Source organism: Syngnathoides biaculeatus, chromosome 10, assembly GCF_019802595.1.
Source record: "Syngnathoides biaculeatus isolate LvHL_M chromosome 10, ASM1980259v1, whole genome shotgun sequence".
In the NCBI taxonomy this organism is placed as follows: Eukaryota; Metazoa; Chordata; class Actinopteri; order Syngnathiformes; family Syngnathidae; genus Syngnathoides; species Syngnathoides biaculeatus.
The window spans coordinates 9,862,809-9,888,910 of NC_084649.1; the positions used below are offsets into that span (position 1 = coordinate 9,862,809).

General features: G+C 43.3%; 1 protein-coding gene across 3 annotated transcripts in view; it reads right to left on the reverse strand.

Annotated features, from left to right (window-relative positions):
- The window catches only part of LOC133507217 (plexin-A1-like), a 215,625-nt gene extending 203,167 nt beyond the window's left edge, over positions 1 to 12,458 (reverse strand). For 2 of the 3 annotated variants that reach the window (XM_061832037.1, XM_061832035.1), the window contains exon 1: positions 11,941 to 12,458. The gene's annotated coding sequence lies outside the window, so the exon portion shown is untranslated. Of the gene's footprint in view, positions 1 to 11,699 lie in introns of all 3 variants that reach the window. The other variant, XM_061832036.1, reaches the window with a different exon arrangement.
- Positions 12,459 to 26,102: the final 13,644 nt, after the last annotated feature.

Sequence of the window (26,102 nt, forward strand, 5' to 3'; positions counted from 1 at the left end):
GGCAGTAAAATGGCTCAAAATATCAGAAAAGTCAATTGATTTTATACTCCCTCTTTCTGTTCACTCAAACCACTAAAGTCGGAGATGAAGAACCTCAGAAAGTCTCCGTCCCACACCATTTCAGTCTCTCTGTCACTTTGAATGTCATTTTTATCTCGAGTTACCACTGAAGTTGTGCTCTACTCCTCACGTAGCAATCCAGCCGTTTGAAATCCGTTGGTGATGGTTGATTCTTTCACACTGCTCCATGATTTTTGAATCCACTGGCAGACCTCAGAAAAGGATGACCTTTGCATGTGGCCAATTTTTGTGAATGATTTTAAATTAATTAAACAAAAATATATATTATGCATTCCTGCGTGTCGTGCTGCATCCTGCTTTGAGGGCACCAAAAAGTAGCGCAGTTTTTTTTCTACACACATTCGTGATAACTTCGTCTATATCTACATGCAATTGAGGTAGATTCTTCTTCTATACACAATTGATGTGTTCTTCTACATGCGCTTGAGGTAAATTGTTGTTCTTCTACGTACGCTGAAAGTAAAGTCTTCTTTTTTTTTTTAACAGGTATTGTGGCACTCCCCAAAAAAAAAAATAAATAAATAAAAATAAGAGTATTAAACAGCTGCAGCTCATTCAGAATGCTGCTGCTTGCCTTCTGACCAAAACAAAGCGGTCAGGGCATATAACTCCAATCCTATAAAGTCCTTGCACTGGCTTCCAGTCAGCTTTAAAATAGATTTTAAAGTTCTACTACTGGTCTATAAATCACTAAATGATTTAGGTCCTGAATACATGAAAGAAATGCTTACAGAATACAAACCCAGTAGACCGCTGAGATCGACCGATTCAGTTCAAATAGTGGAGCGCGGAGTCCAAAGTAAACGTGGTGAAGCAGCATTTAGCTATTATGCTGCACACAAATGAAATAGGTTGCCAACAGATGTGAGGTCATCCCCAAGTGTGAATGTTTTTAAATCCAGGTTGAAAACTCCTCTTTTTTTTCCTCATGCTTTTAACATATCCACTTTTTGATCATTTTACTTGTACTGTATGCAGTTTTGTCTATTTTAATATTTTGTTTGTCATTTTTATTGTTTTTATCCTGTTTTAAATGTTTTATCTCTTTGTTTTCAAATGCCTTTAATCATGTAAAGCACATTGAGTTACCTCATGTATGAAATGCGCTATACAGATAAATTTGCTTTGCTTTGCTTCTTCTACGCATTAGGGGCTCTGTGCATGCCCAAACCTGAGTGAATTATAGAGAAGGAACACTCTTTAAACATTTAATTTGAAGAAATTTTGTCGTATTTTTTAACTGATAGCAGCTAACGACAAAATATTAACTGCATGGTTAAATAGGCCGCAGGGTTCACAGCGCCTGAAAAAAGGTAGCGGCTTGCCATCTGGAAAATACGGTAGGTTAACTCAGAAAATGGCTAAAGTAGTTACTGTGTTCAGTTAATATAGCTGCAGACAAATAACCAATAATACATTGCAGTTACATTGGGTTGTAGCCACAGTGTGTTTAAGCCAGAGGTGATGTCAATGACAACCCATGTGATAAATTATGAACTGGATATTGGGGGTTTGAAAAGGATTTACATCGCACACAATCATAATCTGTGTCCGTCGTTACCACAAGTGCTCCTCCCAACCATCTGTCATTCTCTACCATGACCATTCAGGTAAGAACTACAATATCTCATCTGAATACAGCGTATGTCAAGAGTGTGTATGTGTGGTTAAGCTAGGAAACCAGCACAAGCTAACAAGATGAGCATGGTTGACAAGGTTACACAAATGTTACCGTGTGTTCACTTCTAATAACCAATGGGTCTGTTTGCTACTGGGTGTCAATCTGCTCTCGACCCCCTTTACCATCCATCTGCCTCTCTGACTAAATATCAATCTATTGCAAGCAATTATTGGTGGGGGAAAAAACTGTTAAGTGGATGAGAGGCGACCTGTGCCATAGAGCAATCAAAAGCCCAAGCCACGTCATCCTCCCTTTCCCTATTCCTCCAGCTGTGCTCTGAATAGGCCCTTAAATCACTCAGCCAGGCCCTTTGATTGGTTGACCTCTCTGCATGATTAAACAGCCATTTTCATCACATCCTCCACAGGAGAGTGACAGCATGAGGGGACACACACGGGCTTACTGATAAGGATGTGAAAGAGTCCAGGAAAACAGGAACTCTTCACACTGACGATGACAGACTTTTGGTAAAGAGTTACGCACAAGATTTCATTTACAGAATTTCGTCTCTCAGCTGTTAGTGTTCTTTAGAAAAGTGCTCCAAATGTTGCCGATTGTCTCAGCTCGAACAAAGCCATTGAAGAAAAAAAAAAAAAAAAAAAAAAAAGTCTTCTAAATTTATTCTTCACTTAATTTTGGTACCTTTAAAAAGGTACAATGTTGGCTGGGATAATACCCAAAAATAAGAATCATACTGGAATGAGTAGCCCTTCAAGTCACAATTATTCAATTAAATACTGAAAATAGAACTTTAATTTCCCTCCCTTCTGTAAATTCTAATTTCTGGTCTGATAAAATCGCAAGCCTCCATATAAAGCTGTAAAGCAACTGTCGGGGAGTGGTGAAAGCATCTGTTCCAAAGCTGTTTGGAATCCTTATTACAACTTTTACTCAGCTTCTGGTGTCTTTGCCATCCTTCTTTTCCCACATTCTTATATTTTCCCCACCCCAGCTTCCACACAAGTGTGTCTCTTCGCAAAATTATCATTGGCTTGTTGCTTGAACTCAGAGTGTGCCGATTCTGCCAAGTTCCCTCCCTCACTCTTCTGCTGTCTGTTTTCGGCAGCTGTGCCTGGCCGAGGTGTAGTCTCCGTCGTCATTTTGTTCAAATTTCCCCATGCCCGCCCTTCCACAAATCTAAAAATGCTCAAGGCTTTTATGTAGATGCAGCTACAGGCAGACTGGGAGATGGGCTACTTGTCAAAATGTGCCTGTACTGCAGCCAAGTTTTGACTGCTGCACCAATTGCCGAGGGCAGGATGAGGTGTGCCTCTTGACTATAAAAATACGCAGCTCAATGTTTCGTGAATGGTTTGGACACATTACACTTTTAGTTAGTTTTTTTTTTTTTTTTTTTGGGGGGGGTAGGAGACAAACTTTGGCACAACTTTTGACTTACCAGGAAATGGGTATGTTCAAAACACAATATCACTGCCTTGTCATTTCTCCAGTTCACATCTGTCAAATGTCTGAAGGAAGTCAATGAGAGTCATGCTGCTGGTGCACCATGTCACTGATTTAAGGAGCCAAGTGAGGTCACAGTGGGATAAGGACACGAGCCAGGACACATTCCTTCACATGCACTGTAAACCAAGGAAAATGTACATTTTGGTGATGCAAGGAGGGAAGGGATCATTGTGAGAAAGATGCACCAAGAGAAAGGAATAACCTCCTCCCAGCTGCTATGCAAAGGCACATCACACTAGTCACAAGTTACACAGCCCATTTAATTTGGAATGCGGTGGCCCAACGAGGCAAATCATTGCCACATTCCACCATGCTCGCTGCCTGCTTTGTCACATGCTCAGTCACCTTGTCTGCTATAGAAAATTAGAACTAGCTGATAAAGACTTGGAAGGCCAAATATAAATTAGTCTTAAGAAACATTTGAAGACCCTAATAACCATTGCTAACCGTCTTGAATTATAATTTAGGCGTAGACCCGTAGTACATAAATCACTCTTCGTATGGAAGCCCAGGCCCTGGCTGAAATCCTAATTAGACAATGTGTGCCTCATACGAACAATAAAGTAAATGCCCAACCCCCACCACACATTATAACTCTGTGACTCACCCATGGCTGCTCAGGGCACTGCCAATAAAAACTCTTTGATTGAATACCACTTTTAAATAAGGGATAAGTCTCACCTTTGACCCCCCCTATTCCAACACTCATAGATCTATGGCATCTTTCTCCTACTGCTCTTCACCTAAAGGTCTACGCCCTCATCCCCTCCCACCAGTCTACCATTGTCTGGCCTGGAGTACTTATTCGCAGAGCCTCCTGCTCTGCATGCCTCTCCTCGGTGGGGGGTCAGGGAGGGATAGAAGACTTAAAAGCCCCCCTGGGACTTGCGCTGTTGTGGAATCGCAGCAACTGAAGTCTGCTGAAAGAATTAGGCTTGAGCAGTCACCGGCATGTTAAACAACATGGTGCTGTGTGGTTTTCTTAACTAGCTTTGGAAGGAAGGAAAGGGAGGGGTACACATTTTATGGTAGTTGAGCACATGTTTCCACTGAGGTAGAAGAAAGGAATATTTTTGTTTAGATGTTAAGGGAAGGTGCACTGACCAGTTGGAATACAATTGGAAAGATTCTAATGAGACTTATTTTGGGAGGTGAACCATGGAAAGCTCATACAGCCTCTGAAATCAAAAATGTATGCTGAGGGGGTGAGCCCAACAGTGAAAAGTTTATGTACACGTGTCCTGCATAAGGCTGACATGCGATGGAATGGCACAATGCACTGACGCAATTGAGGACCAACTATGCAGGCTACTCATTACTTCTCCCTCAAACTTTGAGGACTATAAAAGAATAAGCTGACAATGGAGCTGAAGATATAAAAGAAGGGCGAACATGTGTTGTCCATGTTGCTACGGTAAGAACAACCCTAACCCTCTTGGGCAGATTTAAACTACATGTGTAATTTTAATAACTTGAGTTTCAATTTAACCACGGTACATTACTGGGATTCCAAGAACACAGTGAGTTGATAGTGGTTCCAGTTCCCTGAAATTAACTTGCATTACTGCTACTATAATTTCGTCATTCCGGTACAGCAAAATTCAACTCTAAGCCTGATATTCCTGCATCAGCCCTGAGTGGAAATCTAACTAATGACGGTTAAGTATAACGAAGCCAGTAGAGAAGTATTACAAAATGATTTAGATTCAGCACTGCATCATACATCTCTACCACTACACTTCCTTTTGGAAAACTCAAATGACATTGGGTTTGACAATGTGACCACATGTATGTGTTACATTATTTAAAAAAAAAAAACAATGTACATTTAGTTTATCCAGACTTTTTCCCTTTTTTCTATTCACTATCTACATAAAAGCACGAAACCACACACTGATACCAATGAAAAAAAAAAAATCTTAACTGTCAGACATCATACTATAGGTAAAAAATAAAATAAAATAAATGCCCCGTTGTGCCCATCTAGTAAGTCCACTAGGATCTAAAAGTATGCATCGAAGTAGAACAGTAAACCCTCACTCTATTGTGTTTCATGCTTCACGGACCCACTATATACATCGTACACTGTACACATTTTACAGTTGTTACTCTTAAAACCTTTGTTAAATATTTTTGCTACCCATTTCATTTGCTCTCAATATGTTTGTATGTTTTAAAAGTGTGTGAAAATCTTGGAAAAAAAGAACTCAAATGCCGTAAATATGCCCAGAGTGTATTTAAATATGATATTTCCATACCGCATGGGTGGTTTGGAATGTAATCCTCCCCAATGGACAGGGGATTAGCGTGTACAGTCTTTTCAAAAACAGTGTCCTCTGAAACAAGACAATATCTGATGGTTAATGTCTGATTACAGGGGGTAGGGTGGGAAACTGGTTTGCACGTATGCTTCACATTTTTCAGGACCTGGGTTCAAATCCGACATCACCTTAGTGGAGATTACATGTTCTCCCCATACCTGCATGGATTTTCTCCAGGTGACTCGGTTTCCTCCCACATGCCAAAAACTTTTGGTAGGCTGATTGAAGACTTTAAAGTCATCATTGGTCTGAATGTGTCTTGCTTGTTTAAATGTGCCTTACGATTGGCTCGTGACCAGTTCGGGATGTGCCCTGCCTGTTAGCTAGGAAAGACTCCAAAACAACCCTTGTGAAGAAAATCGGTATGAAAATTAGATGAATAACATCCAACTTATAACAGTCTTAGTAAACATATCCGCTAACATGCAGATTCATCGGTTAGCGCAAACCCATGCTTTCCATAGTCAAGTGGTTCTCTTAAAAGATCCACCTCCTATAAGTCTTATGTGCAGGGGTAGGGTGTACAAAGTAGCTGAATTATTTAACTTTTCCCTTGGTAAACATCACAGAAAGCCATGCGTTGTGTATGTGATACCAAAATATGATGTATATTAAATGTAAATGGAGTGAAAAGCTACAGAGAAAGTCAAGTGTAGGAAAAACAGTGATGAGTTGCTGCTTGTAATTGCAAGGATATATAGGTGCTTGTTTCCCTTTTCATCTCCTCTAATGTGATAGTTGCCTTATGTTAGAAAAGTCTCCCCATATACGTTCAGATTGCATTCCGTCAATTTTTCCTCCTGTGCACAACCGCACATCAATGAGCGCACCCCGACGATGTACTGCTTATCTCAATGCAAATACATGCAAACACGCACACCCACATTGCGCTGCCTCCACTCTCTCTTACTCACACAAGCGCACGCACGGTGATTCTCATTAACAAGCCAAACATGCCTGAAGAGGCAGACAGACTCTTGTGAGCATGGTAAACAACCAATAGGTTCCTCAGCTGAACATTGTGAATATCTCAGCATCAGCAGCACACACTTTCTGCAGATGCTACTGACAGGTGGGTACAGACATCCATTCAGAAGATAAGGTTTCCTCAAGACCAGCAGATTACAGTGTGTTTGGCAAGGACACAGCTATGACTTTTTTTTTTTTTTTTGTGGACTACTGTCACTGCCAAGTTAAAGGTCATTTTGTTGAGATTTTCCATCACTAAAGGATACAGTAAATTGTGTGAAATAATGCCCTTTTAGAGCGGACAATAAAAATATGTAGACATCTATTACTTGAGATTTACTTGACAACGACCACTGTCTTTTCAAATACTGAAGTGTAATTCCATGGTAACTCCACTCAAGGGAGACATTAACCAAAAACCATGTGAGCATAATCAGACAACACAAATGACAGAGGATGACATTTGTTACAGGTATGACTCGTGACTTCATGATCAATGGGAAAGTCCGCGGTCCTCTGCAGTGGAGAAAATCCAATAAAGGGAAGACATATTTATGTGGCTGCAAGTGGGGGACCCAAAGCGGCCAGCCTGACTCACAGTCTGAGGAGATGGACAGAATGCTGACGAGAGCATTAGCATGCAAGAGATGGGGCCTCGTGCACTGAAGCTGTGCCCACAACCTGCAGGAGGCAGTGGGATTTCTACTTGAGGCCATCGGGTCAGAAGAGGAAACAAAGTCAATACTGACTCTTTTGCACCTTCGGGCAAAATTGTCACTTTGACTGCGACTAAATCTCCGAGTTGACAAGCCTCAGGATGAGATTCAAAACAGACCCAATAAAAGTGTAACTTTGTTTTGAATTACAAATTACAAACAAATAGTTCAACGCCTAAAGTAGTACATACCTGGAATGGATCAAAATTTTGGAGGCTAATAAATTACTGTAGTTGCAAAACATTACTTAACACAAGACATCAGTATCTTGTGCAATGTTGTTTCAGCGTAACTGACGAGAGATAAATTTTGCATGCATTGAAGGACTTACTCTGTGAAATTGAATGCATAATATTAGCTACTACCACAAGACATTATTGTGTCCATATTTTCAAACTGTCCTTGATATGATCCAAATCATTTTGAATTTGGAACAAATCTCAGGTTCACAACCCTCCAGGAACAGATTGTGTTCGACCAGAGAGGCTCCACTCTATGACAGACCATCTAACTGATAATACAATAGCTTCTTCACAATACAAACTTAATTTCCACAACCACTTCAACATGTAAATTGTGTTCCCCAACAAGCTTACACAGATTTGAGTGGAGGTGGATACAATTTTCAATTTGCAGCCAGATTATCATGCACCTTTTTGATACTGTCACCACAGCAGAGAGAGATGAGATGGTTCTGTTCCAAATCATTGTGAGTGAGGGACCTCTCCACTATCAGCTTCAAACAGCGCCCCCCTTAGTAGAGCAGCTGTCACCGTGGAGGACAGAAGCGAGGAAGTGGTCCTTTGAAGGACTGGTTAAAAGTGGGTGATAAAAATAAACTGGAGAGGAGAGAAAATTAATTATACATAACAGACAGTTCACTTGACTGAGCAAGCCTGAGACAGGGAAAAAAACTAAGGTTGCACTCCTCTGGTGCCGATATTTCAGCTGTGTCCTGCCACTGGTCATATTTTTCTGCATGTAAGAGATTGAACAAAGGCTCATTGGGAAAATGTTCACAGGATCAATCAATACAAACTTTATTTCCTAATCAGACTCTCCACAATGACCGCATTTGCATGCATTTTCTGAGGAACAAATTTAGCCACCAGCTTTAAGACTTGAAAAAAATGTTATTGACAGCTTTGGCAGCCTTTAAATTCGCTTCTGAATGGCAACGATGAGGGTTGACACTGCGGGCCCACCTGCACGCTCATCCTGAGATATGATTTGTAATGGCCCAATATTTCACGGTTCAGCACCGCCCACTGATTCTCAAATCTCAATCCCAGCTCTTTATTTGGTCCGAATGGAGGTCATTCCTATTTGAACATTCAGTCACGACAGGCCCGCCAGGTATTGGCGAGTGAGTTTATTTCATATTAGGGACTTGTCGACTGGAGAGGGGTTAGCACCACGCAAGTTGTGCGTCTCAGTGTGTGTGTGTGTGTGTGTGTGTGTATATACAGGGTCTTTAGCTCTGCTGCTAGTCCCTCTTTGGTGTGTTTTAATATTGCTGCTGCTGGATGGCTGCTTGCCTGAGGGTACCACACAACAACCCTAGAGACTAGGGAAAAATACTCAGAGGGGAAAAGAAAAATGGTGATGATGTACATGGTAGGGCCAATATAAAGGGGATAAGCAAGAATTAAAACGCAGCACACCTTGAAGTCCATGCATGCATTTTCCAAGATGCTTATCCCAACACAGGTCACAGGAGTGCTGCAACTTATCCCAGCTAGCCTCGGGCAAAAGGCGAACTATACCAACGTAACCAGATGATTTAACTGTCACACAGCGTGTCAGGTTTCTGCAACTACTTTTCAGGTTACCCCTTTGAAGCTTGACTCCAAGACAGATGAAATTTGAGTTGTGATGGATTTAAGTCTAGTCCGGCGTCATAAGTAGTTCAGTGTACAGTGAGGAACGATTGGTATCTTATGAAGGGCTTTGGTTCTTTGCTTTCTCTGAGTTTTCAGCACAGATCGCAGCACAACAAATAAATTGATCTTTTTTTTTTTTTTTTTTGCTGTTTTTAGCGTTTCCTTTGACCTCCTGTTGCAAATAATTTTATTGGCTTTACAGTTAACCTAATTGGCAATCTTAAACTAAAAATTCTGATGTGGGAAAAAAAGACATACCATTTACAAAAAACTTCGATGTGACAGCAGAAATTACATACAACTGTGCTGACCCTGACATTGACTCATATTTCTGGATTGAGATCACACTGTGGATGTTTCTTCATGTACTGAGCCAAACAACAGCATCATTTCCTGTAAACGTGCACCAGGAAAACAGTGCCGGAGATGTGGTGGAATTTTTAGATGGCAAAGTGAACTACTCTAGAAGGGAGGCAGTATGGCTGTGTCTCACGTGTGTACGGTCTTAGGAGGGGGAGAAGGGACTGAGAATTTGCGAGTAACTTGACAGTCAGAACAGCAGAAATGAAGAGGAGCGAGGGAGTGCGCAAAAGGAAGAAAAAGGAGGTGCGCGTCGGCGTGAAAGGAGGGAGGTAGATGATCCTGACAGAACGCAGAGAGAGGAAAATCATGAGTGCAAGGCGAAGAATATGTGAAGAAATCCTGAGTGGCAGCGTGAGGTCGGAAGAACACCACAAGAAAGGAGGCTGAGATAGAAGGATGAGATTGTCACTCAGGTTTGGAATGTCACAGTGACGCAAACTGGAAAAGGAGGTGGCCTTTACAGGCTCATAACAGGCACAGAAACCCTGTAGATGTGATCACTAAATACAGTATATTGACCCTGCATGAAAGCAATAAATCACAGAAGAGCACAACCCAAAACATAAATTGTGTTCTCGTAGTAGATGGCTCATTTCTCACTTCACCATGGATCCTCTTGTGTCATCCATGTAACATCTAACTAGATCTTAAATATCCTACTTATTGAATAGTCCAGAGAAATGAATGGAGAGGGGAGGGTACGGGGGCACAACCACACAATAGCAGAGCCACAGGAGTGCAAAGTGCACATCAGCAAGAATTCTAAAGTTTGGACGTCACAGATTGAGCCAACATGCCAGCAGACAGGCCGGATGGACAGCGCAGGCACTGCTGCTCTATTGTGGGCAGATATGCATCATAATTAGACAGGATGATGGCAAATTGCATGTCATTTTCTGGGTGGGTTGCAGAAATCATGTAAATGTCATGCAAGGTTGCAGATTTGGGTTTTGATTGCAGATAACGACAGTGCACAATCAATGGAGGAAGCGGGGGGCCGGGGGTGGGGGGATTGCCACCTGCATGAGCAGGAAAGACAAGTGTAAAAACAAATACAACACCAGAAGAACTGTTAGGTATGTTAAATGAAATGCCTCCCTGAGAGGAAAAACTTGAAATGACGATTTCCTGACCTCTGAAACCCGTCTGGTCGTTTCCTTCAAGATCGAGCTATCATCATAAAGTGATACTGATCGAATAAGTTCAGGTATTGTGGGGAGATGAGTGGATGTCGACAGTTAAATAAACACGCCTGCTAGAATCCCCACCTGTTCCGACTGTGAATGCCTGATGGTATCAGGTTGCCAAGAAGGTGCTGCCGCAAGACTTGACATGGGCAGAGCTAGGCCGTGCCCCTGATAAGTAAGTCAAGGTGTGCTGAGTAAAGATTCACTGTGGCTTCATAAAGACGATTAAGAACTTAAAATGTTAAATTGACCACACCGAGTTACTCTGCAAGAGCTTTTTAAACAAAAAGGAACGCCCCAGTGATTTATATTTTCAAAAAAACTGCCTCGCCAAAATACAAAAAAGTCAAATTCCTGATTCAGTTTTCAAAGTCCAATTTGCGTTTTGATTCCAGTAAAAGGGGAGTGCGGCGAACCTTACAGAGCAAGGAGTCTTTGGAATGAGCTGTCAAGCATTGCGCACTCCTCACACACCCACAGACTCCACTCGCAGCCTGCTCAATTGCCGCCGAATAGCAAAGCTTACAAATTGCATTAACACCCCTTTTTAACGCCGCACAACCACGACTATAATTATTTAAAAGCTAATAAGGGTATTGATTTTGGGTGGAGGGAGGGAGGGGAGAGAGAGCACCAGCACGTCCCTGTGGAGAAATCCAGCCTTGGGCTTCATCCCTTAGGAGCATTTTTGATTTGGCACAGCCTTGAACAAATCAAAGAAAGAAATAGATAAAGTTGTGGACGCTCACACAGGTGACACGAGTGTCTTTCCTGGAATTCTGCCTGGACGTGGACATGCGGGTGGTGACATTCCAACGCCCAGCGAGGGCTGCTAGCTGCCCCGTGTCAACAAACATCACTCCGGGGGAGGCTTCGCCTTGTGCCATACCGACACTTCACCATGGCTGAAAAGTCCGTGACCATTCCAGCCCCCGAACTCCAGCTCAAACACTGCACCACAACCCCAAGAGAAGCTTGAAGAAGCTCGACATTTTCCAATATAAGTTTGCTCAGCTTCGGTGTGCCCTCACCTCACGCCTAAAAAGACTTTGCCTGTTGGCGCTGGTGTCCATTTTCACGGCTGACTCTGCGTGGCGCGCCCAGCATTTCAAACAGGGTGCCGTGGGGAGAAGCGAGGAGCGCTGTGCTGGTCGTGGGGGACACAATCGAGTCACCGCGCGGAGCGGAGTGGCACAAGACTCGGACTTGGAACGGGAAAAGGCGGCAGTCGCTCACTGACGAGACCCGCGCGTGACTTCTCACGCTACTTACCGATCAAGTGATTCGCAGCGAAGCAATCCTCGCCATGGTTTAAATTCCAAAACTTCGAGACATTCCCACTCGGAGTGACTGCGGCTCTCCCTCCAGCAGCTCCCTGCGTGTGACTGGAGAGAAGAGGAATGCAGCTTCGGCTCCACGCGGAGAGGGGAGGGGGATGGGCAGGGGAGGGGTAAAGGACGACAACGACTACGAGGAGGAGGAGGAGGACGATGAAGAGGGTGAGGCGCTCTGCTTGTGCAGTGCTTCATTCAGCCCGTAGAGGGCGCCCCTGGTTGACGCCTGTGCTTCATTTGAAATGTCACGTTCAAGCTCAGCCACTCACCCTTTTCCACACTTCACATTGGACCGTTTTTCATTCACTCATACACATCTTATTCATTTCGGTTATTTTTAAAACTGTTTCCTTGCTGGTTCACCTAAATTTTCATGGATAATGTTGTCACTTGTATTGTACATTATTCATTCACTGAAATGCCGCATTGAGTATCTGCAGATTTTTTTTTTCTACAATTAAAGAGTCAAGGAAGGAACACTTGTCTATACAAATTCCACATATACTGCCTAACAAGAGTGGAAAATGAAAAATTCAAACACAGTGAGTAAACAATTGCCATCAGTGGCAAAATAAAACTGGATGGGTGTTTCAAAACTACATTTTCTCAGTGCCTTGTTTAATATACATTTATGGATTTACCGTAACTGTTATTAAGAATTACTGTGAAAGTGTTCCATCCATCCTCTTTGCCGCTTATCCTCACGAGGGCCTCGGGAGTGCTGGAGCCTGTCCCAGCTGTCAATGGGCAGGAGGCAGGGTACACCCTGAACTGGTTGCCAGCCAATCGCAGGGCACAGAGAGACAAACAGCCGCACTCACAATCACACTGAGGGGCAATATAGTGTCCAATCAATGTTGCATGTTTTTGGATTGTGGGAGGAAACCGGAGTGCCCGGAGAAAACCCAGGCAGCCACGGAGAGAACATGCAAACTACACATAGGCGGGTCCAGTATCGAACCCAAGACCTGAGACCTGTGAGCCCAACGCTTTCCAGGTGAGGCACCACGCTGCCGAAACTGTGCCATATCATTCAATTTAGCTTTAAAGATGAAAAATCATTTGCAGAGTGTTTAACAATCGACATTACAACATACTATATGGCGGTCTCCAAAAGTCTTGGAATGGCAATCTTCTTTGTTTTTGTTGTACTTTGTACTGAAGACAGTTGTGTATAAGAACAAAAGATTAATATGAGACAAAAGTTCAGAATTCAGACAAAATGATTGCGCAGACATCATTTGGCTGCTACCATCATGAGTTACATCATCAATACAGACTAGTGAGGCTGTTCCAGAAGCACCAATCCAAGACTGTACATCAAATTAAGTCAAAGTTATTCATACAGCTCATAATCACAAATGAATGGATGAGAGAAACATTTATTACATTGTATGTGCTGTATAATGTTAGTTGAAATAGCAGATGAGTCAAGTTTCACTAGATGAAGCGCCACAGAAAACACCTTGAGAAAAGTGTTGCTTCCTCAGGACCTGACCTGGTCAGTCAATGGAGAACGCTTCGGAGGAAGTGGTCCATCCATCCATCCATCCATCCATCCATCCATCCATCCATCCATTTTCTGATCCACTTATGCTCACAAGGGTCTTGGGAGTGCTGGAGCCTATCCCAGCTATCTTTGGGCAGGAGGCAGGGTACTAAGTGAACCGGTCGCCATCCAATCGCACGGCACATAGACAGACAACAGTCACATTCACAATCACACCAATGGGCAATTTAGAATTTCCAATTAATGCATGTTTTGGTGGTATTTGAGGAAACCCAAGTGTTCAGAGAAAACCCACGCAGGCCCGAGCAGAACATGCAAACTCCACAAGGTGGGGCCGGGATTTGAACCCCAATCCTCAGAACCTTGAGGCAAACGCTCTACAGTTGCGCCCAGCAAAATATATTTTCGAAATTAAATGCTAAAATTATTGTCACCTTAGTGACAAATGCCATAGTTGTGATTTTCTTTCCATCTATCCATTTTCCAAGCCTCTTATCCCCACAAGGGTCGCAGGTGATTATTTTCCATCCATCCATTTTCTTAGCCGCTTATGCTCACAGGGGTCGTGGGAGTGCTGGAGCCTATCCCAGCTGTCAACAGGCAGCTGACAGGGTACACCCTGAACTGGTTGCCAGCCAATAACAGGGCACTCAGAGACAAACAGCCGCACTCACAATCACAATGAGGGGCAATTTAGAGTGTCCAATTAATGTTGCATGTTTTTGGGGATGTGCGAGGAAACGAGAGTGCCCGGAAAAAAAACAACCCATGCAGGCACGGGGAGAACATGCAAACTCCACACAGGAAGGGCTGGGATTGAACCCGGGTCCTCAGAACTGTGATGCCAACACTTTCCAGGTGCCCCACTGTTCCGCCAGTTGTTTTTCCATTTACCCAATTTACACTCAATATTCAGATGAATTAAATCTATCCAAATGTTTATCGTCTTCAGGGTCTCCCACCAGAAGCCGGGCAACCCCCCCCCCAAAAAAAAAATAAATAAACGCAACACCTTGGACTGTTTGCCTGTCAATAACAAAGTAAATTGACACTTTGAAAGGAACAACCATTCACATTCACACCTTAAAGTGGGAATTGAACCCAGCCTGCCTGTACAGAAATCAGGCTAATGACCCTGACCATCAGTGACCCACATTCTTACAAGAAAATGGAAACATTTTTAGAAGTGCAGTTTACGGCTGTCGGTTTTGTCGGCAACAAACAACAACAACGGAGGAGACAGAGGGTCTACGGTGACGACTTCTAAACATGCCACTGTTGGCCAACAGGAGAATAATTTCAATTTGGAGCAGACTAAACGCAGGAGAAAAAAATGGGCCACTGCAACAAAGTGGATGCTGCAGTCTATGTGATAAAATACTGCACAACAAACTTAGCATGTGTGTTTATCACTTCTTGTAGTTTACAGTATCTTCAAAAGCTTGCCAGTGGGTGACCATCAGCCTATCGACATAGCATCCGCTTGGCATGCTGACCAGATACTAAAAATGGAACCTCGTAGTACTATACTTTCCTTTGTCACCGAAATGCATCAATAGATAGTGTAGGTTTGGTTAAAATATTTTGAGGGAGAAGATGCTTAAAGCTCAAGTGTCGTCAAACGGATGATGTTTGGTATATTGTTAATGGAAAAACCCACTGCCAATATGGTCCCATGTGTTTTTTTTTTTTACCACAAAACATGATTTTGACGTATACAGCTTTTTGTAACTCCCACCATGAAAATTCTCTCAGGAATTTGTTGTCGCGAAGAAGCCGGAAGTGACATAAAGGACAGTGGCGCCCCCTCGTGGACTCGTTTGTTTCCATTAGTTTTACCTCCGCAAAGGTAGATCGTTGTTCCTTCGTGTTAGCCAAAATGCCGGCTCGTTGCTTTACTGGACATTGCTTGAACACTCGGGATGATGGAATTACCCTTCATAAGTTTGAAAGAGACCCTGTTCGTTGTGAAAAATGGATTGCACGGGTGCAAAGGATGAGAGCTTCGTGGGTTCCAAATAACAGGTAGGTGTGTATACAGCTACTAAAAAAAAAAAAAAAATGTTTGCGGCGGACCACGTAATCGGTCTCTCTCATAACGTAGCAAAAGATCCGCGTATGAAATGTGTCAATGTGCGCGTCGCCCACCCAACAATGTCTCACTCAGTCTGCAACATAACTCGCCTCCACCCCCTCCTTATTTAGCAAGGCGGGCCGAAACTCAGCCACACCGGCTGAGGCGCAGCGTTCGGCGGTCACATCTTCTGCGAAGGCTGCGCGTCGGGTTTTGCGACGGGGGCGGCTCTGAAGAACCCAGCCGAGAATGCGTTACTCAGTCGCGTGCGAGCATGAAGCACGCCGGCTCGACTGTGAACACAAAGCAGCACAGCTCGGCTCCGTCATAAGCCACACATGGCTCATCTCTGCCGCAGAAGTGGATCGGACGGGATGCGGTTTGGCCGTGATCCCATATTATCTGAATATGGCCCGAAACAATAGTGTAATATTGCCCTAAGGGCAATATGGCGACCACTTGGATGTCGAGGGACACTCAATTGCGCAACTTTGTGCATGGATGACGCGCTCTCCGCTCCATTTTTTTTTTTCCGTATAGACATTGAAGTGAATACTGTTATATGTATTTTTCATTACAATATCTATTTTAGAATGTTTATAGGATGTCACCTGCACTTTAATGAACCACAAAAATTTGGTTCTTAATCAAATTAGGAGGACTTTCCTGTCATTTTACATCAGCTGACACGTTCACCCTAACTCATCCACAGTCAATTGAGAGTTTGATAACAGATTATGCACACGTCTGAGCACAGACGACCTCTATACCGGTTTACCTTCCTGGGTTGTTGTGGTATACAATTTCAAGTCAGTGAATGTGACTTTGAAGGCTGAATGTCAGTATCAATTCAGGATAATGTAAGTAGCGTGGACAAAGTGTTTTTTAAACACTTCACAATGATGTTTCAGCAGTGAGAATGCTTCAGGGATAACGGAGTTATTCAAGCAGGCAGCTCAGGTTACTGATTGCACTCGGGAGAGGAGGGAGCATGCTCTGGTTCTGACCACACCACCTGGTCTAGTGTGCTGTGCATGCGCCACAGGAGGGGGGTCTATATTATTGGTTAGGGTAGGCAGAAACATGGGTCTTATTATGTGACTATGAAGGGAGCTGAATTTTAAAATGTTTCCCTTGAGTGGTTCACAACACCCACCTTTCAAGTGGCTTCAAAGGCCTAATGTGCCATTTGAAATGGTTGTTTTGGTCTTAGTAATATGAAAATATGAGCCTCACTTCCCACGTAAATAGCCCCAGAACAAACCTATTCCTGACCTCACACTGAAACATTAACACGTTGATTAACTTTGCGTTCACATTGGTGGACTCACAGTTCCGGCATACAGTAAGTTCTCGTGAACAGGTTTTTCATTCATATAATAAAATACACTAGTGCATGAAACCTGAGTACAAACGTTGCTTGATTTCTTTTTGAGTGTGTATTATAGCACTGTGAAACTGTAACTCTTGAAGATAGCCAAGTAAATAGAAAAGGCGCAGCATCTTAAAGAGGCTTAAATAAAGCACCTTCATCTGTCCATACTTAACTACATCCAAACTTGTTTTGCATATACTGTAGTGCTCACTATTTTTTAATGAGCCAGATTAGTCTTTGCTGTCATGAGTTGACTAGACAGTGCACAGGCTGAGCATCTTGGGCTGAAAGCACACAGAATATTAAATCAACTTGCACATGCCTGTTTGCTGCTAGGCTGCTGTTTTGCTCTCTATTTTTTATTCATGCACAATTAATGGGCTTTTGTTTGTCATGGAGAACAAATATTTCCAGTGAGCTGGACAACACACCAACTCACTTTATCTATTCATCCTTGAACACACACAAATTCTTTAAGCTCAGTTGGAGATGAAAGATGCATATAATTATTTTCCGCATTATGTATTAATAATGTGTCCAATGCACACAATTACAGTGGACCCTGATGGTGGAACATTAACTGGTCTGGGAAAGTTTAGAATCATTCTTACCTCAGGATACAACCTGTTCATTCATCTGTTCCAGGGATAAACTGTGGCCATCATTAAGATTATTAACACTTTTGTGTATCATTCTAAACTGTCTTATATGTATAAAAAAGACAACAGCCAACAGCTTTAAAACAGCTAAAAAAAAGTACTCACCCTTAATTTTGACTGATTTTGCGTGACTAATGCTGTCATGCTTGTGGTTGGGAGCTTAGTCTTACCACAAGATGAATCAAGCTCCATCTATCCATCCATTTGCTGTACCGCTTATGTTCATTCAATTCTTCTTGGTATCTGTAGCAATATTATACTGACCAGGTAGAACAGAGTGATGAGTACCACTTTCAAACATTGTGATAACTGTTGTTTTGGGTTCCATGATTATCTTTGGCACCACTGCAAGGCTTCTGTGGCGGTGTCACATAAAAACATTAAAAAAAACAAAAAACTGCAGAAGTAAAAGCTAAACATACTGTAGACTAAGTCCTGGATACTGTACCTCTACAATACATAACTTTACAGAAAATAATATCATTTTTGGAGTACAAAAGACAAAAAATGTGATCGGTGCCAATTCCTCAAAAGTAATAAGATTGTAAGCAGCGGGTGGAGAGCAGACTTTCTGGTCTCGTAACCTGAGGTGGCCTCATGCAGACTAACCAGTTAATGAGACATTAATTGGGTAACAACAAGAGAGTAGCATGGTGACCGGCTATCATCTGGCTAAACCCGTCTGATCTCTCCAATCCCATTTCGGCCCACTCACATTATGCACTCCACAGCGTGCGTGTGTGTGTGTGTGTGTGTGTGTGTTGTGTGTGTGTGTGTGCGTTGCTGTCAGATCAGCACAGAGTCATGTCTTTTGATATACAGTATGGGACACTTGATACTTCACTTCTTATTGGCCAACAGTAATCATTCTGTTCTTGATTTATAGGCCTATGAATTACATCGTCTCCCTTAAGGTCACATGTCTGTTGTCTGCCTTGTATTGCAAAAAATAAAGAAACACTGTACATATAACTACACACAAGCTTGATATATGAATGTGAACACGATAAAAATAGAGACAAGATCCTGAATCCGTGCATATCTGAATAAAAACAAATTTGGTTAACATTAATATTGATAACAATGCAATTTATACTAAAAAGGCTGATTAAAACATCTTCCAGTAGCCATATACAATTATGTATCGGAAGTCTAAGAGTATATTCATTAAATATTTGCACCCGTGAACCCAGGGGTTCGCAACATTAAATAAAGACCATTCGGAATGGAAGTGAGTGGGGGGGAACCACAGCTGGAGCCCCAAGACACTTTTCACATCTAAAGTTAGGATAAGATAGCATATATCTTTTCATTCATTATGTTTTCCCTTTTTTATTTACTTGTATGGATACAAAACTATTGTGTGTTGCATTAATTACATCAATGAAATGCTGAGAACATAAATATTTTGGCCTGCATAAAAAACTTTTTTAAAGTCTTTAAAAACATGCTTGGTTTAACCTTACTTTCAAATACAATAGTCAATGTCTGTTTAAGTCCTCCTCATATTTACGAAATTAAGCTAAATTTAAACTATCCACTTGCTGGAAACAAAAAATGGAGTCTGTTTTTTTAGTACATCCTTATCATAATTGTGAACTTGAATGAAAAGGCTTATTTCACATAGCAATGTAAAATATATATACCTGTATTTGTAAAATAATGATCAGCTAAAAACTTTTATTATTTTGTCTGTTTTATGTGATTTTTGCTCTTGAACCTCAGCAAACAGCATATCACAGTCAGATGTCAGCTTAATCTTCACGGATGATTTTAAGATCCCATTTGCGTGGCTCTGTGAGCTATTTTTGTTTTTATTATATTTCATATAGCATGTAGCAGTAAATATTGTGTTTCCTTCAGAAAGTCTTCTTTTCTTGCATTTATTGAATATCTTTGTGTCATGTGTCACATACTGGTGGTAGTGATGGATATTTTGAGTAAGAAAAGATAAATGAAAATTATTTATATTAATGTTAATGTCAAAATAACTTGTGGTCTCCACCACAAGTCCAATACTGAGCCTTTCTTCCCCTTAAGGCCAGAAATATTCCAAGTTCATTTTCAGCATTGTGGAAGTGAGCCATAACAAGTCGTAGTCGGCCAATGACTTCCAGCTTTGTGAATGATTCTGTCAGTTTACATACACAAATAAGGCCAACGTCTGTCTGAGAAGGGGGAAAAGACGTACAGTGGTACGTCGGGGAACTCGTCGTTGGCTAGTGTAGTGACGGGAACTTCTCATACTTCTTCCACTTGTTTGTAATAGCAATTATCCATACATCCATTATCTACTGCTCTTCCAGGTCGGGTCGGGGGGGAAGTAGCTTCAGCAGGGATACCCAGAATTCCCTTTCCCCAGCCACTTCTTCCAGGTCTTCGGGAGGGATCCCCAGGGTGTTACCAAGCCAGCCGAGAGACATAGTCTCTCCAGCGTGTCCTGGGTCGTCTCTTTCCGGTGGGGCATGCCCGGAACATCTCACCAGGGAGGTGTCCGGGAGGCATCCGAATCAGATGCCCCAGCCACCTCATCTGGCTTCTCTCAATGCGGAGGAGTAGCAGTGGCTCGACACTGACACTCCCGGTTGACCGAGCTTCTCACCCTATCTCTAAGGGAGAGCCCGTACACCCTGTGGAGGAAACTCATTTCGGCCGCTTGTATCCGGGATCTTGTTCTTTCGGTCATGACACACAGCTCATGGCCATAGGTGAGGGTAGGAATATAGATCGACTGGTAAATTGAGAGCCTCACCTTTCGACTTGCTCCATCTTTACCACAACGGACCGATGCAGAGTCCACATCACTGCAGATGCTGCACTGATCTGTCTGTCGATCTCCCGCTCCATTCTTCCCTCACTCGTGAACAAGACCCCAAGATACTTGAACTCCTCCACTTGGGGAAGGATCTCATCCCCGACCTGAGGACCATAGTCTTCGATTTGGAGGTGCTGATTCTCATCCCAGCCGCTTCACACTCTGCTGCGAATCGCTCCAGTGAGACCTGGAGATCATGGCTTGATGAAGCCAACAGAACCACATCATCTGCAAAGAGTAGAGATGCGATGCTGAGGCCACCAAACTGGACACCCTCTACGCCTTGGCTGTGCCTAGAAATTCTATCCATAAAAGTTATAAACAAAATTGGTGACAAAGGGGAGCCTTGGCGGAGTCCAACTCTCTTCAGAAACGAGTCCGACTTATTGCCGGCAATGAGGACCAAACTCTGACAGCGGTCGTACAGGGACCGAACAGCTCATATCAGGGGATTCGGTAACCCATACTCCCGAAGAACCCCCCACAGGACTTCCCGAGGGACACGGTCGAATGCCTACTCAAAGTCCACAAAACACATGTAGACTGGTTGGGCGAACTCCCATGCACCCTCGAGGATCCTGCCGAGGGTGGAGAGCTGGTCCACTGTTCCACGGCCAGGACGAAAACCACATTGGTCCTGCTGAATCAGAGACTCGACTTCCCGACGGACCCTCCTCTCCAGTACCTCTGGGTAGACCTTACCAGGGAGGCTGAGGAGTGTGATCCCTCTATAGTTGGAGCACACCCCCCAGTCAACCTTCTTGAAAAGAGGTACCACCACCCCAATCTGCCAATCAAGAGGCACTGTCCTCGATGTCCACGAGATGTTGCAGAGGTGTGTCAACCAGGACAGCCCCACAACATCCAAAGCCTTTAGAAACTCCGGCCGAATCTCATCCACCCCCAGAGCCCTGCCACCAAGGAGCTTTTTAACCACCTCGGTGACCTAAACCCCAGTGATAGAAGAGCCAGCCTTAGAGCACCCAGACTCAGCTTCCTCGTGGGAAGGCATGTTGGTGGAATTGAGGAGGTCTTTGAAGCATTCTCCCCACTGACTCACAACATCCCGAGTTGAGGTCAGCAGCACCCCGTCCCCACTAAACACAGTGTTGATGGTGCGCTGCTTCCACCTACTGAGATGTTGGACGGTGGACCAGACTTTCCTCAAAGCCGTCCTGAAGTCGTTCTACATGGCCTCACCGAACTCCTCCATCGCCCGAATTTTTGCCTCAGCGACCACCGAAGCTGCATTCTGCTTGGCCAGCCAATACCTATCAGCTCCCTCGGCAGTCCCACAGAAATCCCAAGGGGATCCCAAGAAATGCCCGATAGGACTCCTTCAGTTTGACAGCATCCCTCACTGTTGGTGTTCACCAACGTGTTTGTGGGTTGCCGCCACGACAGGCACCGACCACCTTACGGCCATAGGTCCGGTCGGCCACCTCAGCAATGGAGGCGAGGAACATCGTCCACTCGGATTCATTTTCTCTCCTCCTCTGGGACGTGAACAAAGTTCTTTCGTAGGTGGGAGTTGAAATTCCTTCTGACAGGGGAATCTGCCAGCCGTAATAAGCATACATGCTCAGCGTCTATCCCCTTGGGCAACTCCAGAGTGGAACAGAGTCCAACCCCTCTCAAGAGGAGTGGTGCCAGAGCCCAAGTGGAGCATAGAGGCGAGTCCGACTCTATCTAGTCGGAACTTCTCGACCTCACGCACCAACTCGGACTCCTTTCCTTCCAAAGAGGTGACATTCCATGTTCCCAGAGCTAGTTTCTGTCGCCAGGGATCAGATTGCCAAGGTCCCTGCCTTTGGCCAGTGCCCAGATCACATTACACTCGACCCCTACGGCCCCTCTCACACGTGATTAGCCTATGGGAAGGGGGACCCATGGTACCCGTTTGGGCTGTGCCCAGCCGAGCCCCATGGGTGCAGACCCGGCCACCAGGCGCTCGCCTTCGAGCCCCACCTCCGGGCCTGGCTCCAGAAGGGGGCCCCGGTGACCCGCATTCGGGGAAGGGAAACCAAGATCCGATTTTTGTAGTCATCATAGGGGTTTTGGAGTCGTACTTTGTCTGGTCCCTCACCAAGGACCTGTTTGCCATGGGTGACCCTACCAGGGGCACGAAGCCCCAGACAACTTAGCTCCTAGGATCATTGAGACACACAAACCCCTCCAACATGATAAGCTCGAGGAGGGGTAATAACAATTAAAGTTCAATTAAAGTAAAAAAATGAATAATCCAACTAAAATGAGGCTTCAAAATGGTGATAGCTCCTCCTTCCTGTTGAACCCCGTAGGTATGTCCCTTGAAGGCGCTGAAAACACACCCCGCTCGACCAACACTGATCACTCAAATACATTCATACAATATGTTCACAAATGTGAGTCAGCTTTCAAGTCTCCAAATTTTCACATGCCCCAGGCGGATGTCAAAGGACGCATCCTCATTATGTCCGTACGCCCATCTTGGCTCAGACCAATCTGTCAAAAATGCCTACGGGTCCACTTGCACCAAAATCACAATATGCCACCATTTCCACTCCGGTGTAACTTGTGCAGTCAATGAAAATAGAGCCCTGTAGTTCAACAATTCAGTGCCAAATTGTTCTTAGTCTTATCCTATTTTCAACACTTATCTTCACACATATTTAATATAGTTGCAAACAAATCTCTGAAATCACTTGACAGGGTCTTTAAGAAAGCATTTGCTTGGCAATGACTTGACCCAGCGCTCCCGCAACACTGATGAGGATAAGTGGTACGGAAAATGGATGGACGGAAGGCTCTTTAAGAGCGGCACCGGTCCCCAAAGTACTTAAACTCATATCAAAAGAACAAACGCTTCATTGATGAATATTTATGACTTTTTTTGAAAACATCAAAGGAGAGTTCATGGGCAAAAAAGCAGCGGTGAAGCACCAGCGTCTCAAAGCACTGAGTGTCCAATCATCCGTCTACTGCTCACAGCCGAGGGGGATATTTGTTGCGTTATCCCAGACTTGACTGAATATGCTACAATATATTAAGCAGCATTAAATCTTCAGTTTGTTTCTTTAAAATCCTACTCAGTCAAATAAACATCTTTCAAAATTCACACGGAATTTTTCTAATGTTGAAAATTGTAGTTTGTTATATTTGAGCCGAATTTGAAGTTAGTTAACTGTATGTCAGGCTGGGTTCATCGTGCAGATCTTGGTGCCCTATTCTAATTCTCTGTTAAGAATTACTGGAAACCGGGCATGTGCAATTTTGTCATGTTGATATGCAATGACAATAAAGTAAAAACTTCAACCTTGAAATCCATCCATCCATCCATCCATCCATTTTCTATTGCCACTTATCCTGATGAGGGTCGTGGGGAGTGCTGGAGCCAATCCAGGCTCTCCACAGGCAGGAGGCGGGGTACACCTTGAACTGGTTGCAAGCCAATCGCAGGGCACATAGAGACAAACAGCCACACTCACAATCACACCTAGGGGCAATTTAGAGTGTCCAATTAATGTTGCATGTTTTTGGGATGTGGGAGGAAACCGGAGTGCCCGGAGGAAACCCACGCAGGCATGGGAAGAACATGCAAACTCCACATAGGTGGATCCAGGATTGAGTCCAGGACCTCAGAACTGTGAGGCCCACACTTTACCAGCTGAGCCACCGTGCCACCCTGACAATTCATGTAATTCCTAATTTACAGACGTTTGAATTACCATCATGACTGACAGCTGTTTAATATTTTAATTGAAAATACTTCAACAGGACAGACCGGAAACTGGGAGTCCAACCGTGATTACACCGAACTGATGTTCAAAATGGGGGAAAATGCATTTGATTCGTGCAATGTAATCCAACGTGATAGGTTGCGCTTTAATTTCATCACCTTATTTGTGCTTCTGCATACTCCTACACAGTGTGAGGCAACTCCATTTATCATGAGTATATTATGACATTATCTTGTCAAATCCCAGATTTAAATTATGTTACTCATCATATTTTGTCTTGGGATCATAACAACCAATGTCACTAACCCAATGCTTAATTTGATGTCAACGACAGAAAAATGAACTATGAAACAGTGCTATCACAGGAATGTACCAATGTACCAAAGTCTCTAAAACTGAAAAAGTAACATAGATTTAATGAGGGATTCTGTTTCTGAAACTATTACCATAGTAATACTGGAGTAAGATTGGGCAGCATGAGATTGGTTGTGGGTCAGTGATGGTGTCGTTATGTGTCCTACGACTGACTGGTGACCAGTTCAGGGTGTAATCTGCTTTTCGCCTGGGATAGGCTCCAGTACTCCTGCGGCACTTGTGAGGATAAGCAGCTTGGGAAAAGGAAAGATCGCTGTAAGGATTAAATAAGAGCGCCTTTTAGTTGTAGGAAATCTAAAGAGAGGCTGGAGAAATGTTCAATGTGCATCTTTCCGTTGACCTCACTTATCAATTAAGCGTAAGTGTAGAGTGGGATAAGGTTCATTTGTGTCTACCACATGCGCAGCCAGTGCAAATGACGAGTTTTTTTTTGAGGGGGGGGGGCTAAAAAAAGGATGAATGGGTTACACTGGGATAAAGCCAGTAAAAATGATTTTTGGGTAATTTGATCAGTTATGATTGCTTGGAAGCATCTCATTTTCTTTCTTAACGAATTTGAAAATGATTTTGAATTTTGTATGATGGTGATTTAATGGGTGACCCTGGAGGCTGCGTCCTCCAATTAGGTAGGAGAAGCAGCGAACAGGATGGATGAAAGTATAAGACATTTGCGATGTCATATTGGCTTTGATGGACATCATTAAGAATTAATGAGTATAATATGCTTTGGGGAATGGTGGAAATTAACGAACACCTTAGATGTTTTCGATCAAACACGACTGCGGCATGTAAGCTTGTGGATGTTCATCTCTAAATTAGCAGTAGATATTCTGTATACGATATGTGCAGAATTTCTGTGATAATAGTTTCGATATTACTGGTACAAAGATGCCCTGTAATATGCAACACTTGAAGTAGAGGAATTGCTTGGTGATTAGAGAGGCCATAAATCGACTTCATTATGCTAAGCTCGGTACCAGCTAAGCCAGGCCTTATTCGTTAAAGTCCCATTGAAATCCGGTGAGGGAAAATATTTGAAGTATCCAATCACGATTCAAATCTCGGCACAATTGGCTATAAACCACCTCTTTGTAGTCTCACGGTCACTATCAAACACTTTGTGTAGCCTTTGTTTAAAACGCTTCTGATGCCTGTGCCATGGGGTGTGCGGAGTTCGGAGGCCAGCACGCTCTCAGCCTTTGAGGAAACAACACATTTCATTATGATGAAATTAGGGGAATTTGTGTTGTGGCTTTTCCTGTCTGGATTGTTTCTCACGCTAGAGTCATGGGATTTGGAGAACAATGAAAATGTAGAACAAAATAAAGAAGAGGGAGCTCTATTTATAAGCTTGCATTACACCCTAGATGATGTTCGACAAATATACAGATGTAAAGTACTGTTGAACGAAATCCCTTCCATGATGCTAGTTGACTTCTATGTCAAAATAGTTTTTTTTTTTCCAAAGCAAAAAAGTTTTAAAGTGAATCAATTCCTTTTAGGCTCAAATTGTCACCATCGTATTACCTTTATAAATACTACAGCTGGCCTTTTAAGCAAAATGTCATGTCAA